Raw genomic sequence first — 15,749 nt, forward strand, 5'->3', positions numbered from 1 at the left:
TTTCTCCTAGCACAATAAACTTGGTAAGTATTTCTTCTGTATAATTTGTATATTCAACTGCATTTTCCATCGATAACATTCGACAAGCTACATGAAGTAATAAAAAGTGTTTATATTTGTCACTCTCTAAAATGCCTTTTAATATTATAGGTCCGCAGAATAACAAGATAAAACGATAATCCGTGGCTTTAAATCTAGCATGGTGCTCAATATCTCTAATTTTTCGGTGGAATTCGTCGGGCTGCTGAAATTTTATTTTCTCCATTCGGCTTGATAATAACCTCTTCTGATTGCTACTAAGCTGCGTATTAAAATCAGGTAACATTCAAGCATCAATTAAACGTTTCATGACTCCTAGATAACACAAGTGCATCGAGTCGAGAAGGAAATCACTGACCATGTTGACTGACGGCTGTATGTATATTAAAGGTGATGCTGCTGTATGATGTTCCACATGAGAAAAATTTCGAAAACTTTCATCACTTCTTTTGGGACATTTAATGTCTAAATATGTGGCAACTTTATGATGAGTTTGACGCTCTACCAGACATCGTTCGCAACCATATTTTGCATTGTGACCTTTAATACATTTAAGGTATGCTCTAGCAGGTGTATCACAGATAAAACATTTTAGTTTTATATAATAATGTTTGTTATTTATAATTATGCCTCTATTTTGCAGGATGTTGACTTCAGCAATGAAATCTTTCATAAATAAATTGATTGATTTTGGTTTACTATTTCCCACATAAGCAGCAGCTACGAAAGGCTTATAAATGTCTGGCTTAAAATGTATTTTGACTAGAATAGGCCACATAGATTTTATACTCGATTTAAATAATTTCATTCCATCAATATTAATTTGTAATTCGATAATGCTATTGTCAGGATGGATTTCCGAGTTGACGCAAAATTGCAATCCTTGTTCTATACCAAAATACGAATATTCTCCATTAGTAATGTTATCGCAGTCATCTATTTTGCGTATTTCATAACATGAAATATTAGTTTTCAAAAACGTTGACGATGATCTTGGTAATGTAGATAAAAGTCTTGGTTGAAGGATTTTGAGCAATTTATCCAGATGTACGAATAGAATTCTACATTCAATAGCCCACATTCATAGCTTGGATATTTCTTCGATTTCTTCGATTTCTTCATCACTTATATTGTCATCATTATACTCGTCAACATCACTCTGATCAGAAATTGATAATAATGATAGTAATGATCGATCGCTATCATTATTATCAATTTCTTCATGTACAGTGTGAGTTTCTGAATAACTTGTATCGGAGTCACTCATCAACTCTTCTCTTTCTACGTTTGTATTATCCATATGATCTATATCAGAAATAATAAAATACCTTTTTATCACTGCTATATATATATATATATATATATATATATATATATATATACTTGTCTCGATATTATTCACATTGATTAATATACCTTCTGATGTTGCACCACTACAACTTGCTTTATTATTATATCCATCATGTTTTTCTTCCTCTTCTGTGAATTCTTCATATAAATTTTGTTTAAATTTTTTTATTTGGCGATATTTTTGCGCCCGAATTTTTTATTTTATTTTATTAGCATCCATATCGTTATATATAGGTTGTAGTTTATTAAAAAAAAAAGTTGATTAAAACCGGCAGTAATTTGTTTAAATTTAAACGCATGCGCAGATTGCTCTAAAGTCGCGACAGTATTTGACGTGGCGCAAATATGGGCCGCATTAGAAGCCTAGTCAAATCCAGACCTGCGCCCGTTCAATTTTATAGTGAATGCCACGCCATTTATATATCACGCGCAAGCATGGCCCTGATATGTATCTTTCCAATTCTTTTGGATAAGGCTGTGGCCTTGTTGACGCCACGACACTTGTCAGCACCATGCAAACTTGCATGGTGCTGACAAGTGTCGTGGCGTCGACAAGGCAATTTCTACCAGGGATATTTAAAATTAATAAACTATTTTTAAAAAATTGAACCTAACGTCACAAAAGAAATAGTAGTAAAAAAAATTAATAATTTACGATGTTCTTATAAAAAAGAATTAAAAAAAGTGCAAGCATCTACAAAGTCAGGATCAGCTACCGAGAAAATATACGAACCAAAATTGTGGTATTACGATTTATTAGAGTTTTTAAATGATGAAGAAATACCTAGACGTTCTTTATCTAATATAGAAACGCAAGATAATCTTGACGAACAAAGTGATTTGGAGGTAAATAAAAAAAATTATTTTGAATTTAAATTTTTAAACTAAGAATTTTTAAGACTATAATATACATACATATTTATAATATATATAATATTTATATATATTATAAAATTATTTATACATATTGTGACGTGGTCGTCACGACGCGCGTCCGCCCCAGCCTAATCGCGGGGCAAAAAGCCAAGCGGTCACGTCAATCGCGAGAGAGCGAGAGAGAGAGAGCGAAACCGAAAATCCCAGAGAGACTGAGCAACACAGTATCAATTGTTACTAATTCGCGTGTATTTTACTTTATTTTTGGGAGCCTGACCGAGAGAGAATATTGTCGCTGGAGAAAGAGAGAGAGAGGTGTTGTCGTCGCAGGAAAGAGACAGCCGCGGTTGGAGAGATTAGCGAGATAAACATACCGCCGAGAACCGTAAGAACTGCCCTTCCTAACAACAAAGAAGGAAGCAAATACAGAGCGTCACGTAGGAATTCGGCCTTGACAATCTACTGACAGGAGATCCAGTGAGGCGCCCGACAACAGGCGCCGGAAGGGCCCAGACCGGGAAGATAACTTTCCTCCCGCGGGTTACCGCTCCGTCAGATACTGGACACAAGGCCACCGCGGGGAGGCCCGCGGCGCGAGGTCGCGAGGGCCTCGAAACCCCACGCAAATACCGCGCGAATAAATATATTTTGTCACCATCACGAGGGGTGCTGTGAACCCCCGTACGGCCTTGCTAATCTCGCGCGACGACGGTAGACGGCACGGCGCCGTAATTGGTTATCGCGTACGCACCCCGCGTGCGCAGCATTGATCCAGCTGTCGATTTTCGGGCCGATAGATCCGGCAGATTGGTGCGACCGCTCAACTTGGCGAGACGGGTGACGACCTAAGATCGATTCTGGCGATCAAGACGAGCTCAAGAGGGACCAAGTCGAAGGGAGAAGTACCGGTGAGGCTACCCTTTCGTAAGCGTATCGAATAATTATCACGTCTGTCACGGTGTTAATCCGAGTCTCGTCCGTTCTGACGCGATTGTCTTATTTAGTGAAGTTTTGTCGCGTGGGCTCTGCCTTATTCGGGAAACTATTTGGTGTACGAGCGATCGACGTCAAGCGGCGAGTACTTTCGCACCTTCGGGCAAGTGAATAATATTAACGCGAAATCTTCGTCTCTCTGGGATTCGATCATATATGTCGCGTCTCATATTACACGGTTGTCGCGTCTTTCTCTAATATTACTTCTGTTAGTGCGTATGTTTGTCGGGTCTCGTTGTTGTATGCGCTATCCGGCTGTGTCCGGACGTCACCTTGTGTTAATCTCATCGCGGAGGAATTCGACATAAAGAGAGTGATAACGCAGTTCGCGACCACCGGCGAGCGCGTTAGAGAGAGATTACGAGCGAGAGAGCGAGCGCAGTCGAGCGCGCGAGTGAGAGAGATTACGAGCGAGAGAGCGAGCGTAGTCGAGCGCGCGAGTGAGAGAGAACGCGCGCGAGTGAGAGAGATTACGAGCGAGAGAGCGAGCGTAGTCGAGCGCGTGAGTGAGAGAGACAGCGCGCGGAAAAGATTCCGGCGCTCTCGATTCACCGGTGAATTTCGCCCGTCGGATCGCGAAAAATAGATTAATCCAGATATTGTATCACTCTCCAGTCTCGTCGCCGATATGAACTTCCGATTGTTCGCGATCTAAGTCAGTTCGATAATGTCTATTTGTATGGTCGCGGTTATTCTTTCGTATTCGTCTATGCTATCGATGCGCGTATCTCGGACTTAAGCTTGTCGCGGATATAACTCTGTGTTCAATCGTCGAAATATTTTCTTTTGTATAGAATTTTGGATTTACTGTGTCTTGTATATTATCTTCCGTCTTTATAGTCATTTCTTTATTACTTTCATAGTTTTCCATTATACTTCATTATTAATATCGGTTCCAGTTATATTTTGTTATCTTCAACTTTTATTTATTATCTTTTGTTATATTAAATTTATTCTCTGATTATCATCCGCTATTATGTTTTTCTTTTATATTTATGTCTATTACATTGGTTTATAATAAACTTCATTATTTTGCTTTGTTTAACTAAATCGCGTACTGCTTTTCTTTAGTACTGTCAACTTAAATGTCTGTGTCGTCATTTCTGTGTTCATCACATCGCGAAAAGAGTGTAAGTTCCTTCCGTTAGAGCAATTTCGGCAACCCCACCCTGCCCCTCTGCCGTTAGGCGAGCTAGTTAGCCCGTAGCGGGATTCCCGGCCAAAACTTTGCGTTGGGTTCGCGATTTGTGGTTTGACGCGTGAAAGACCGCGTCTGGCGCCCAAAACTAGTCTCTCGCGAATAGCACGGCTGGCGTTCTGCTGCGGCACGCGCGGGACGACCCCGAGCTTAGTTCCGCCGCGTGAAACATTAAAACCCCTGTGTTTTGACGGCCAAGTTCCGTTCTTCCGGCTTTTAATCGAGTCGGGAGAAAAAGACGTCGCAATATATATAACATTTATATTTTAAATTTAATAAGTTTAATTATACACAAATAATAAGGTTTACAAAGATAATAAGATTTTTCTAATCAATGAGTAAAGTTACTTTGCCATGGAATTCGACCCTCATTAACAAAATAATTCATGAAGTCCTCTCTGACTTTTCTGGCCGCATTGAAATATTTCCCGAATTTCTTCGATCTAATCACTCCATATTAGAATTTATTGAAGTGTATCCCTGTGATACAATCCCATCCTCTAAATTTTCTCGATCAAAACATTCTGGTGGAGAATAAGAATTTGGTACTGATTTAATTAAATAATTATGCAATGCACAACAAGCCATAACAACAGATTCAATTCTCTTTGGCTCAATATTGATTTCTGTATGAAATATTCGAAATCGAGATGCCAAAATGCCAAAAGCATTCTCAACAATTCGCCTTGCTCGTGATACACAATAATTATATTCTTTTCTGTCTTGAGTAGTCAAATCCGACTGTCTAAATGGTTTGATCATATCTGTTCTCAAGGGGAAAGCATCATCTGCTACGAAAACATAGGGCAGTCTTCTTGAACTATTTCTTATATGTTCTTCAGGGGGAATATTCAAATCGTTGTTTTGAAGTTTTTCAAAATAAACTGTATTTTGAAGTACACCGCCATCGGAAATTCTGCCATTTGTACCAAAATCACACAGAATGAATTGATACTGAGCATCCACTATTGCTAATAAAATCATGCTGTGTCGATTTTTATAGTTATAAAATTCAGATCCGCTTCCACTTGGAGAAATAATTACAATATGTTTACCGTCCATTGCCCCAAGACAGTGGGGAAAATTCCACCTTTCTTCAAACTGTTTTGCTGTATTTTTCCATTCAATTTCCTTTCGTGGAAACTGAAACAAAAAATATTGTTACAGAATACCGATAACTCATCAATTTATTTATTATTTATTTATTATTGTTTTTTTATTATTTTTATTTTTATTATTATATATATACACTTTTGAGTACCTCATGACATATTATTTCACTTTGTCTATTTAGTGGGGTATCGATCGGGGGGCTCACGGCTTTTTGCGCTGCGTGCGTCAGTATGTAGATTCCACATTATAACTTATTGTATTAAATTTACTGAAGAAGGTCCAAAGAAAGGGCCGAAACGTTTAGATTTAATAAATTTGTTATTCCAACAAGTTTGTTTTTAGTATTTGCGTATCTACACCCTACGCGTGGCTCCATATAGCCTCCTTCTGAATTTGTAATTTATCAATGCAGGGAGCCTACATTGTTGACTTATTATTTATTATTGATTTACTTATTTATTATTTATTTATTTATTTATTTTTTTTTTTTTCGTAGAAACTGAAACAAAAAATATTGTTACAGAGTATCGATAACTTATCACCTTCATCCCCGCATCACTTTGCTGCTGCAGAAGATCAAAATTTAGAAGCACAAGCAGTTCCCTCCCGTTCTATTGATTTGTCACAATCAGTTCCCTCCCATTCTATTGATTTACCTCAACATAATCATCCTAGACCTAGGCCATCAAAAAAATCTTTATCTGATCAAGACTTAACAAATGATGTCCTATTATCAGTTAAAGATCATTTTAGAAAACCAATAAAACAAGATGACCGTTTCGATATTTTCGGTACAAATGTCGCAATTCAATTGCGTGATCTAGAAAAAAATCAAAGAATTTTAGCCGAAAAAATCATCAATGAAGCTTTATTTGAAACTGAAATGGGACAATTAACTACATCACATAAAGTAATGAATCCATTCATCGCTGCCTCAAATCCTACACCAATGCGTCAACAATTATATCAGCAATATAATCAACAGCATACATACGCTCACCATTCCGCATCACGCAGTCCAACTCATACACCATACGCTCACCATTCCACATTACGCAGTCCAACTCATACACCGTACGCTCACCATTCCACATCACGCAGTCCAACTCATACACCATACGCTCACCATTCCACATCACGCAGTCCAACTCATACATCATTATCAACACAGCAAACCCAGCAACAAATAGATTCTCAATACCCCGAATCAGAAAACTCATATTTATCTGATTTTAATGAATTTCATACATTATAATATTTTTAAGATTTTTATATTTTAATGAAGTTTGATAAAATGTTAAATAAAGTTAAAAGTTAAAAGTTTTAAAAGTGTTAAAGTGTTTTATTAAATTATGAATAGATTAATTAAAGAATTTTTTTAATTACCTTCAAATAATCCTTATATAGAATTTTATATATGGCTTCACATGTTTCGGGTACAATATAACTGAGAGCTTGAGGTGAAATTATTGTAGAAAATTTTAAATCTTCATAACTTCGTCCAGTTGCAAGAAATCGCAAAGTTGCGGTAAGTCTCTCATGAGGCGAAATAGCGTTTCTCATTAAAGTGTCTTTCTTTTTTATTAATGGTGTAACTAATGATAAAAGATTTAAATAAGTATCCTCATTCATTCTGAGATAGTTATGCCAACCTTTAGGATGCAATTTTAGTTCCTTTAATAAGTTTATATGAGAATAACATTCTCTTTTTTTTAACCATTCCTTGCACCAAATGTTTTTTATGTTTATGCCGTTTGCTTTTAATAGAAAGCAATAAACCGACCACCGCTAAAATGTCGTCCGTCATCATCGTGATCTAACATTGAACTGATAAATTTGACTGAAGGTGTGTGTGCACTTGTGAATCCGACCGATCTGTGCAGTTTGAACTGTACAGTTAGATCGCTCAGTTTTAACTGCGTGTGTGTAGCCGGCTTTATTGTCTTTTAGATATCTTTAAGATATTTTTTAACCTTTCTGTGCTATCTGAGTAATGTATTAACTTCATCATTATTATGTTAACTTTACATTGGAATGAATAAGGTAAAAATCATTTGTACATATACTAATCAATTTATATATTTCTGATTTTTTTAATCATTACAATTTTTATATATTTTTTATTATATTTTGTACTTATAATTTAAAAAATTTTTCTTTACATTTTAAATCTCCATAAACATCATTTCTTAGGATTTATTATTACAGATCTCAGTCGTATTGTGTATTTCCAAATTTCTTTACTTTTTTTAAATTTAACTTTGTTTTTACAATGTTTCCTAGGATTTACCTCTACATATACAACAATTGATACATCGAATGAAAGAAAGAAAACCTACAAGTCCTTATCCAGATCATTTAAAAAGCTTTGCAAGAAGCCTTCATTTTCTCCATCTGCCTATAGATATGTCCGTGAAACCTTCTTAAAATGTTTGCCATGTGTTCAAACTCTAAATAGTTGGATTTATTCAAGAAACTATAATCCAGGTATTTCAATAGAAATGGTTGAACATGTATCAAATATGGTGAAAGATCACTTAGATAGGCAGGTTAAAAAATTAATATTTAACTTAACATTTGATGAAATGCACATAAAAAAAGGAGTAAGCTGGAATAAAAATATTAAAAAATGGGTGGGAATTGTTGATGCGGGTGGTCAATTGTCGGAAAAAGATAAAAATGCCCGTTTTCTTGAAGCAATAAAAGTCTTGGTTTTTATGGTAGTAAATGTCAATGGACATTTTAAAGCATCAGTTGCTTATTATCTTATAAATTCTCTGAATGGTCATGAAAAATCAATATTCTTACGAGATCTATTAATTTAATTTGATGAAAAAGGCCTTGACGTAGTCGGTACTACTTTTGATGGCGATAGTGCTCATAGAACTGCTTGTGAATTATTAGGAGCAAATTTTGATTTTGATGACAAAGAAAAATTTAAACCGTATATTGATCACCCGGTCACAGGAAAGCCTGTACATATATTTTTTGATCCATGTCATAGTTTGAAATTAGTACGAAATTATTTTGGATCAAAAAATAAACAATTACGAGGGTGGTTTGAAAAGTCCGTGCAAAGTCAGAGAGATGGCACCACTGGTGCGTATCGGGGTTATTTTTAGTTAGTAGCATCTCTTGGAAGAACACACACCAAGTTTCAGCCAGATCGGTCTATTTCTTTGTGTTTGGCGTTCGTTTGAATCGAGAAAGTCGAGTGATTTCCAAAAAATGGATGAAAAAGAATTTCGTGTGTTGATAAAACATTACTTTATGAAAGGAAATCGCCTCAGAAGACTAAGGAGAAGCTTGATAAACATTATGGTGAATCTGCACCTTCGATTAGAACAGTTTATAAGTGGTTTCAAAATTTTCGGAGTGGCCATATGAGCACAAGTGACGCTGAACGTTCTGGACGCCCTATTGAGGTCACTACTCCAGAAATCATTGATAAAATCCATGATATGATGATGGATGATAGAAGAGTGAAGGTGCGCGAGATTGCTAGTGCTGTGGGCATCTCGAGTGAACGGGTACATAATATTTTGCATCAACATTTGGGCATGAAAAAGTCCTTTTCCATCACGACAATGCACCAGCTCACTCATCTGTAGTTGTAACCGCAAAATTGATGGAATTAAGGTTCCAACTCGTTCCGCATCCCCCCTATTCTCCAGATTTGGCTCCCTCGGACTACTACTTGTTCCCCAATATGAAGAAATGGCTGGGGGGAAAGAGATTTTATTCAAACGAGGAGGTGATTGCGGAAACGAATGCCTATTTTGCAGAGTTGGACCAATCTTATTATTTGGAAGGGATCAACAAACTGGAGCAGCGTTGGACGAAGTGTATAAGCCTAAAAGGAGACTACGTTGAAAAATAAAAAAAGTTTATCCCGAAAAATTAAGTAGTTTTCATTTTTGCACGGATTTTTCAAATTACCCTCGTAATATATGATAAAACAGAAATAATAAACTGGAAATACATAGAAAAATTACATGAAAAACAAGTTAATGAAGGCTTGCACTGCGCTTGCAAAATTCGTAAACGACATGTTTATTTTGAAAATGAAAAGATGATAGTCTTTCTTGCAGCCCAAGTTTTAAGCAGTAGTGTTGCAAATGCGTTACATTTTCTTGAATTTGATTTGCAAGATCCAACGTTTAAAAATGCTTCTAGTACAGCTAAATTTTGTAAAACTTTTAATGATATGTTTGATATGTTAAACACAAGAAATAAATTTAGTAAAACTCCAACGCGGAAAGGTATAACTACAAAAGATTTGTCAGAAGTAAAACGAAAAATTGACGAATATATTGATTACATAAATAAATTAGAAGTTGAGGTACGAGTTTGTTGAAAAAAACAAAGTAACAATAACGAATTAAACAACAATAAAAATAATGACGAATTTGAGATATTAACTATGCATCATAAAGTAATACAAAGTAAATACGTTAGAGTGGGATTTCTTGGTTTTATTGTTTCTTTAAGTAGTCTATACAATCTATGTAATCAATTACTTTCAGAAAATATATGTGAATATGTATTGTCTTATAAGATTTCACAGCAATACAATGTTAATTCTACGTACAAGGCATGTTGCATTTGCACGTACATTGCAATTAAATTGTCGATTGAGTAATTATAATGTATTGAATGTTATTCTTACTTTGTGGTTTGCTGGATAATATATAATAATATGAGATAGAGATAGATGTATATATGTCGTAGCCAGATTACAAAATCCGTCGTTTTAAAAAACGTCTAGGCATTTTATAAAGTGCGGCCACATTCTCAAATTATGGTTAAAAATGAAATGTTTTACAATCTGGCTAAGAATTTTAATCTTTTTATAAAACGCGGTACCAGATTCGCTACATTGTCAAACTCAACGATTTGTACATCGATTTAGATTCTGGCAGGTTCACTTTTATTCAGTCATTTTATGAACTGTCTTTATAGAACAGCTATTTAGAAAATTAATAGGTAATTATAGATTTTATTATAGAAAATTAATAAAATAATTATAATATTAATAGGTAATTATGTGTATTTCTAAATGAGAAAATTCAGGCTTGTATAAACACATTTATTACAATTGAGATTTTATAAAAAGTAACATCAGCTATTTGTTTATAGAAAATTAATAGGGGTAAAAATGCGCGTTCATAAAATGACTATATAAGTGAACCAGCCAGAATCTAAAACGATGTACAAATCGTTGCGTTTGACAATGTAGCGAGAGTCTCTTTTGTTACCGTTTTATAAAAAGACTAAAATTTTTAGCCAGATTGTAAAACATTTCATTTTTAACCATCAATTTGAGAATGTGGCCGCACTTTATAAAATGCCTAGACGTTTTTTAAAACGACGCACACACACACACACACACACATATGTAAATAGAAATATATAATATTAATTAATTACTAATACTTACTCAACTTTTAATCAATCTTCTATAACCAGAGAGATCTCTGCTATAACTGATGCTGAATGTGAACTGTTTCACAGTCTCGGATAAACTGCCAAGCGGAGTGCCAGATCATACTATACACTTTTATATGATATATATATATATATATATTTTACAAGTTTTTTTCCCCTGATTGTCGAGAGTGTTATAGCCCTAAAAGCTATAACTATAATTATTAAAATCACTTAATATAATTATTATTATTTTGTATATATTACACAAAAATAAGTAAGACGCATGCTTGCAAAAGCGCTGAGGCAATAAGAATTTCGACAAGCATACGAAATCCGAAAAACGAGACTAACGCTGAGTAAGCACTGCGCTAATTAAGAAATTACCAAAATCGCAAGCAAAGCGTTCCATTAACCTCCTTCGCTTGCGACTAGTAACCCAATTATTAGATATAAAAAGGACCCTAAGACAACTCTCGAGGTCCCAGTCAAGCTGCAGTAAAGCGCAAGTACGTTAATAACAAACCACGACACGATTGTGAACAAGTGACCTACGCAACAACTGTGTAAGCATACTTTATTTTGCGTCATCCCAAGACGCTCATATACTTTGTACAACTGACTATTTATTTTGAATATATTGTGAAACCACAAACGGAAGTGAAATTCCCCCTGACGTTCCCGAGCTTCCTAGTTCTAATTCGGTAACGATCCCTTAACTATCCTGTGCCTCACAAGGGCATAACAAGAGCAAGAACATACGAGCAACATGATCTATCATCAAAGAGTTTAGAACTTTTGTCGGAGATGATTCGCGAGCTTGCTTATCTTTCCGAATCGTTTATGACTTGCCGAGTATGAAAGCAAGGCGAGATGAGAGCTATTATCAAAGAATTCCGAAATCTCTTACACACTAGGGATTTTTTCTCATCCATATAATAATTCGCAATTCAGTATATGTGTTAACATTTAATAAAATAAAAATTAAAATTAAAGGAAAAATAAATTTTTTAACACAAAAAAATATATTTTTAATTCATTATAAAACGTATACGCGTGATAGAGTATTTCTCGTATAAAAATAACTGTCGAACAAATTAAATTAATTATAAAAAAATTAAAAATTAATTATATAAATGACTTATTGTTAGATTAAATAATAATAATAAAACATTTTATTAAAAAACAGATTCAATAAATAGGTACATGTTTTATACCTATATATATATATATATATATATATAGGTCAGGTTAAATTTTTATTTATTTATTTATTAACGTCATGAAATTTTCCGAATTACGCGAACGCTACGCGTAAAAGGCGAAACCTCGTGCCTGCCGCCGCACGAGTCCACGAGACGCTCATCGTCGGTGAGACAAAGCCAGAGCGACGGATTGTTTTGTCCTTGTCTGACTCATCTGTTTGGTTCTCAACTCGGTTCTTATCTGAGTAGTTCGGACATGAACCATATCACGGATTCGAACCTTACGTTTTTTTACCGATCGTAACGTGGTAGTTTATGTCCACTTTCTCAGGGGGCGCATCAGTACACGCGTCTGTGGGGTTTGTTGTGTTCTTTTATACGTAATGAAGGAGAATAGCCGTTCTAACATATATTTGTTTATTGTGTATTCTTCCAACGGCTTCTTGGTGCGTAGCCATTACTTACATGAACTATGCTAAGTCTAGAAAGTGAACTCAGAGTTGTACATGGAGGGGAACACACTGATGGTGCTGCTACAATACTCCCCTTTTTAGTAAGGTCATTTTAAAAATAAAATATTATATAAAATGTAATGCGCTACTTGAACTGTCTTAATCTAATACTACTTGTAATAATACTGTAAGTTGGACTGAAGTTATTATTTTAATCTTTATAAATTTTTTTGAGTAACTATATTAAATTGTACTTTCTTTTTTGATCCCAAATATTGTCGTATTCCGGCCTGTCGTTGTGCCTCCTCGTTTTTAAGACTAACTTGCGTGTCGGATTTTTGTATTTGTTGAGCGTTTCCTGCACTCCGTGCGTCCGAATTTTCGGCAATATTTTCGTTGCTGCTTTCTTCGGTTTCCCTGACTTCGTCCGTTGGAAGATGAGCTGGTTTTAGTCGTTCGATCGATATATTCGTCGGTAGACCGTTCACCTCCACTGTAAATATTCGGTCGTTTAGTCTTTCTATCACGCGGTGTGGGCCCGAATATGGGCTATCTAGAGTTTCTTTTCGGGTGCTCTCTCTCCGCACGAAAACGTGTGTGCAGATGTGTAGTTCCTTAAAACAGAACGTCTTTCTTCGCCCGTGGTGTGCCGCAGGAACGGGTCTGAGTTCTCGCATATGAATACGAAAATCTTCTAGGAAGAAATTTGGATCGTCGGGCGGTTCTTCTTGTGTGAAAAATTCGCCTGGAATTCTTAAGGTTGTTCCGTATAGATATTCCGCTGGTGATGCTCTTAAATCTTCTTTGTAACACGTTCTGAGGCCTAGCAGTACTGTTGGAAGTATATCAATCCATCTTTGATTTTCGTGGCACTTAATTGCTGTCTTCAAACTGCGGTGCCATCGCTCGATGAGTCCGTTCGATGCCGGATGGTATGCCGTAATGCGTATTCGTTTTCCACCAATTAGTTGTACTAGTGCTGTAAAAAGTCTGCTCTCGAATTCTGATCCTTGATCCGTAGTTACTATCTTGGGTGTACCGTAGCGGGCTATCCAATTTCTGTAGAAGACTTTGGCTACCGTTTCTGCTTGATGATTCTTGATAGGAATTGCCTCAGGTCACCTGGAGAACCTGTCGATCATTGTGATACAGTATATAAATCCGTCACATGGAGTCATTGGTCCGATTATGTCGATGTATACGTGATCGAAACGTGCGTCTGTATGTGGAAAAATTGCTGGTTGTGTATGGACATGTCGACCTACCTTTGCCCGTTGGCATTGTACGCAATTTTTGGCCCACTCCTTGATGTCTTTTTTCATGGATGGCCATACGTAACGTTGACTGATTACCTTCGTGGTGATTTTCCCGCTAGGGTGATTTAAATTATGAAATACGTCGAAAACTTGCCTCCTCAGTTTCGTTGGAACGAATGATCCGGTAAGGGTGCGAATATCATGGGCTGAGACGTCGCAATACATTGCCTGATGATCCGGGCCAAACGTAAGCTTTTGCAATTTCAGACGATTGATTATCTTTGAGTAATCTGTTCAGCTCTTCATCCTCCAATTGCGTCTTTGCCAATTCTTCGAAGTCGATTACTGAAGGGATTCGTAGGGCGTCGATCCTTGACAGTGAATCTGCGACGATATTCTCGTGGCCTTGAACGTATGAGATTTTCGTTGTAAATTGTCCAATTAGGTTCAGTTGGCGAAGTTGTATTGATGAGGCCTTATCCGATTTCTGTGCAAAGGCATAGATCAATGGCTTGTGATCCGTTCTCATTTCTAGCTCTGTGTTTCCTTCGACCCAGGGTCTGAAAAATTTAATTGCGTAATAAATAGCTGTCAGTTCCCTGTTGTATGTACTGTAGTTCGTCTGTGCTGGTGAAAATTTTTTTGAAAAGAATCCTAATGGTTTCCAGTCCTTGTCTGTTTTCTGTTCCAATACTGCTCCCATTACCGCTCCTGAGGCATCTGTGTATAGACGTAATTTCGCGTGCAGGGCTGGATGGGCCAATAAGGTCATTTTTGTCAATTCTTGCTTCGTTCTTTCAAAAGCTTCCGTAGCTTCCTCTGTCCATTCAATTGGTCTTTTATCATTTTTCTTTGAATCCTTAAGGTATTTGTTCAATGGAGCTTGCGTCGCTGCTGCTTTGGGTAGAAATCGCCGGTAAAAATTTATCACTCCTAAAAATCTGCGAAGTTCTTGGATATTCCTTGGTTTCTTGTATTCTTGAAGAGCTTTTACCTTGTCCGGTAAGGGTGCGAATCCTTCTTGAGAGATCTTGTATCCCAGGTATTCTACAGTTTCCGCTCCGAACACACATTTCTCTACGTTGATATGTAATCCATGTTCTTCCAATCGTTTCAGGATTGTCCTAAGATGCTGTTTGTGTTCTTCGAAGGATGAAGAAGCAATTATAAGGTCGTCTATATATGCGTATGTGAAATCAAGGTTTTTGATGACTTGATTTATAAAACGTTGGAACGTTTGGGCTGCATTTCTGAGACGAAAAGGCATCACCAGGAATTCAAAAAGTCCAAAAGGCGTTGTGACAGCGGTTTTTTTATGTCTTCTTCTGCCACCGGAATTTGGTGATATGCCCTCGTTAGGTCGATTGTAGAAAAAACTTTTTTTTATGTAGTACCACCGGAAAATCCTGTATGTGAGCTATTGGATATCTATCCGGTTGTGTTTGCGCATTTAAGCGACGGTAATCGCCGCATGGACGCCAACCTCCATTTTTTTTCTTGACTAGGTGGAGGGGACTGGCCCATTGACTATTTGATGGTCGACAGTATCCTTGGTCCATCATGAATTGAAATTCTGTTTTGGCGACCTTTAGCCTATCTGCTGGGAGGCGTCGTGGCTTCTCGAATACTAGTTTGCCGGACGTCTCAATTTGATGCTTAACAGAGTGACGAGATTTAACTATGTACGTCGCAGGTTTTGAAACCTCTGGAAATTCAGCTAAGATACCTGCTATTGGTGTTGACTTGTCGAAGCTCGAAATTCCTGTTATTGGGATTTGTCCACCCTTGCCTTAGTCGTCAATCCCGTCTCTGTGTCCTTTAGTGTTTTTCTTCGAAGGTT

Source organism: Prenolepis imparis, unplaced genomic scaffold, assembly GCF_030444845.1.
Source record: "Prenolepis imparis isolate NDT839.2.m4 unplaced genomic scaffold, iyPreImpa1.0 SCAF_2, whole genome shotgun sequence".
NCBI classification, from domain to species: domain Eukaryota; kingdom Metazoa; phylum Arthropoda; class Insecta; order Hymenoptera; family Formicidae; genus Prenolepis; species Prenolepis imparis.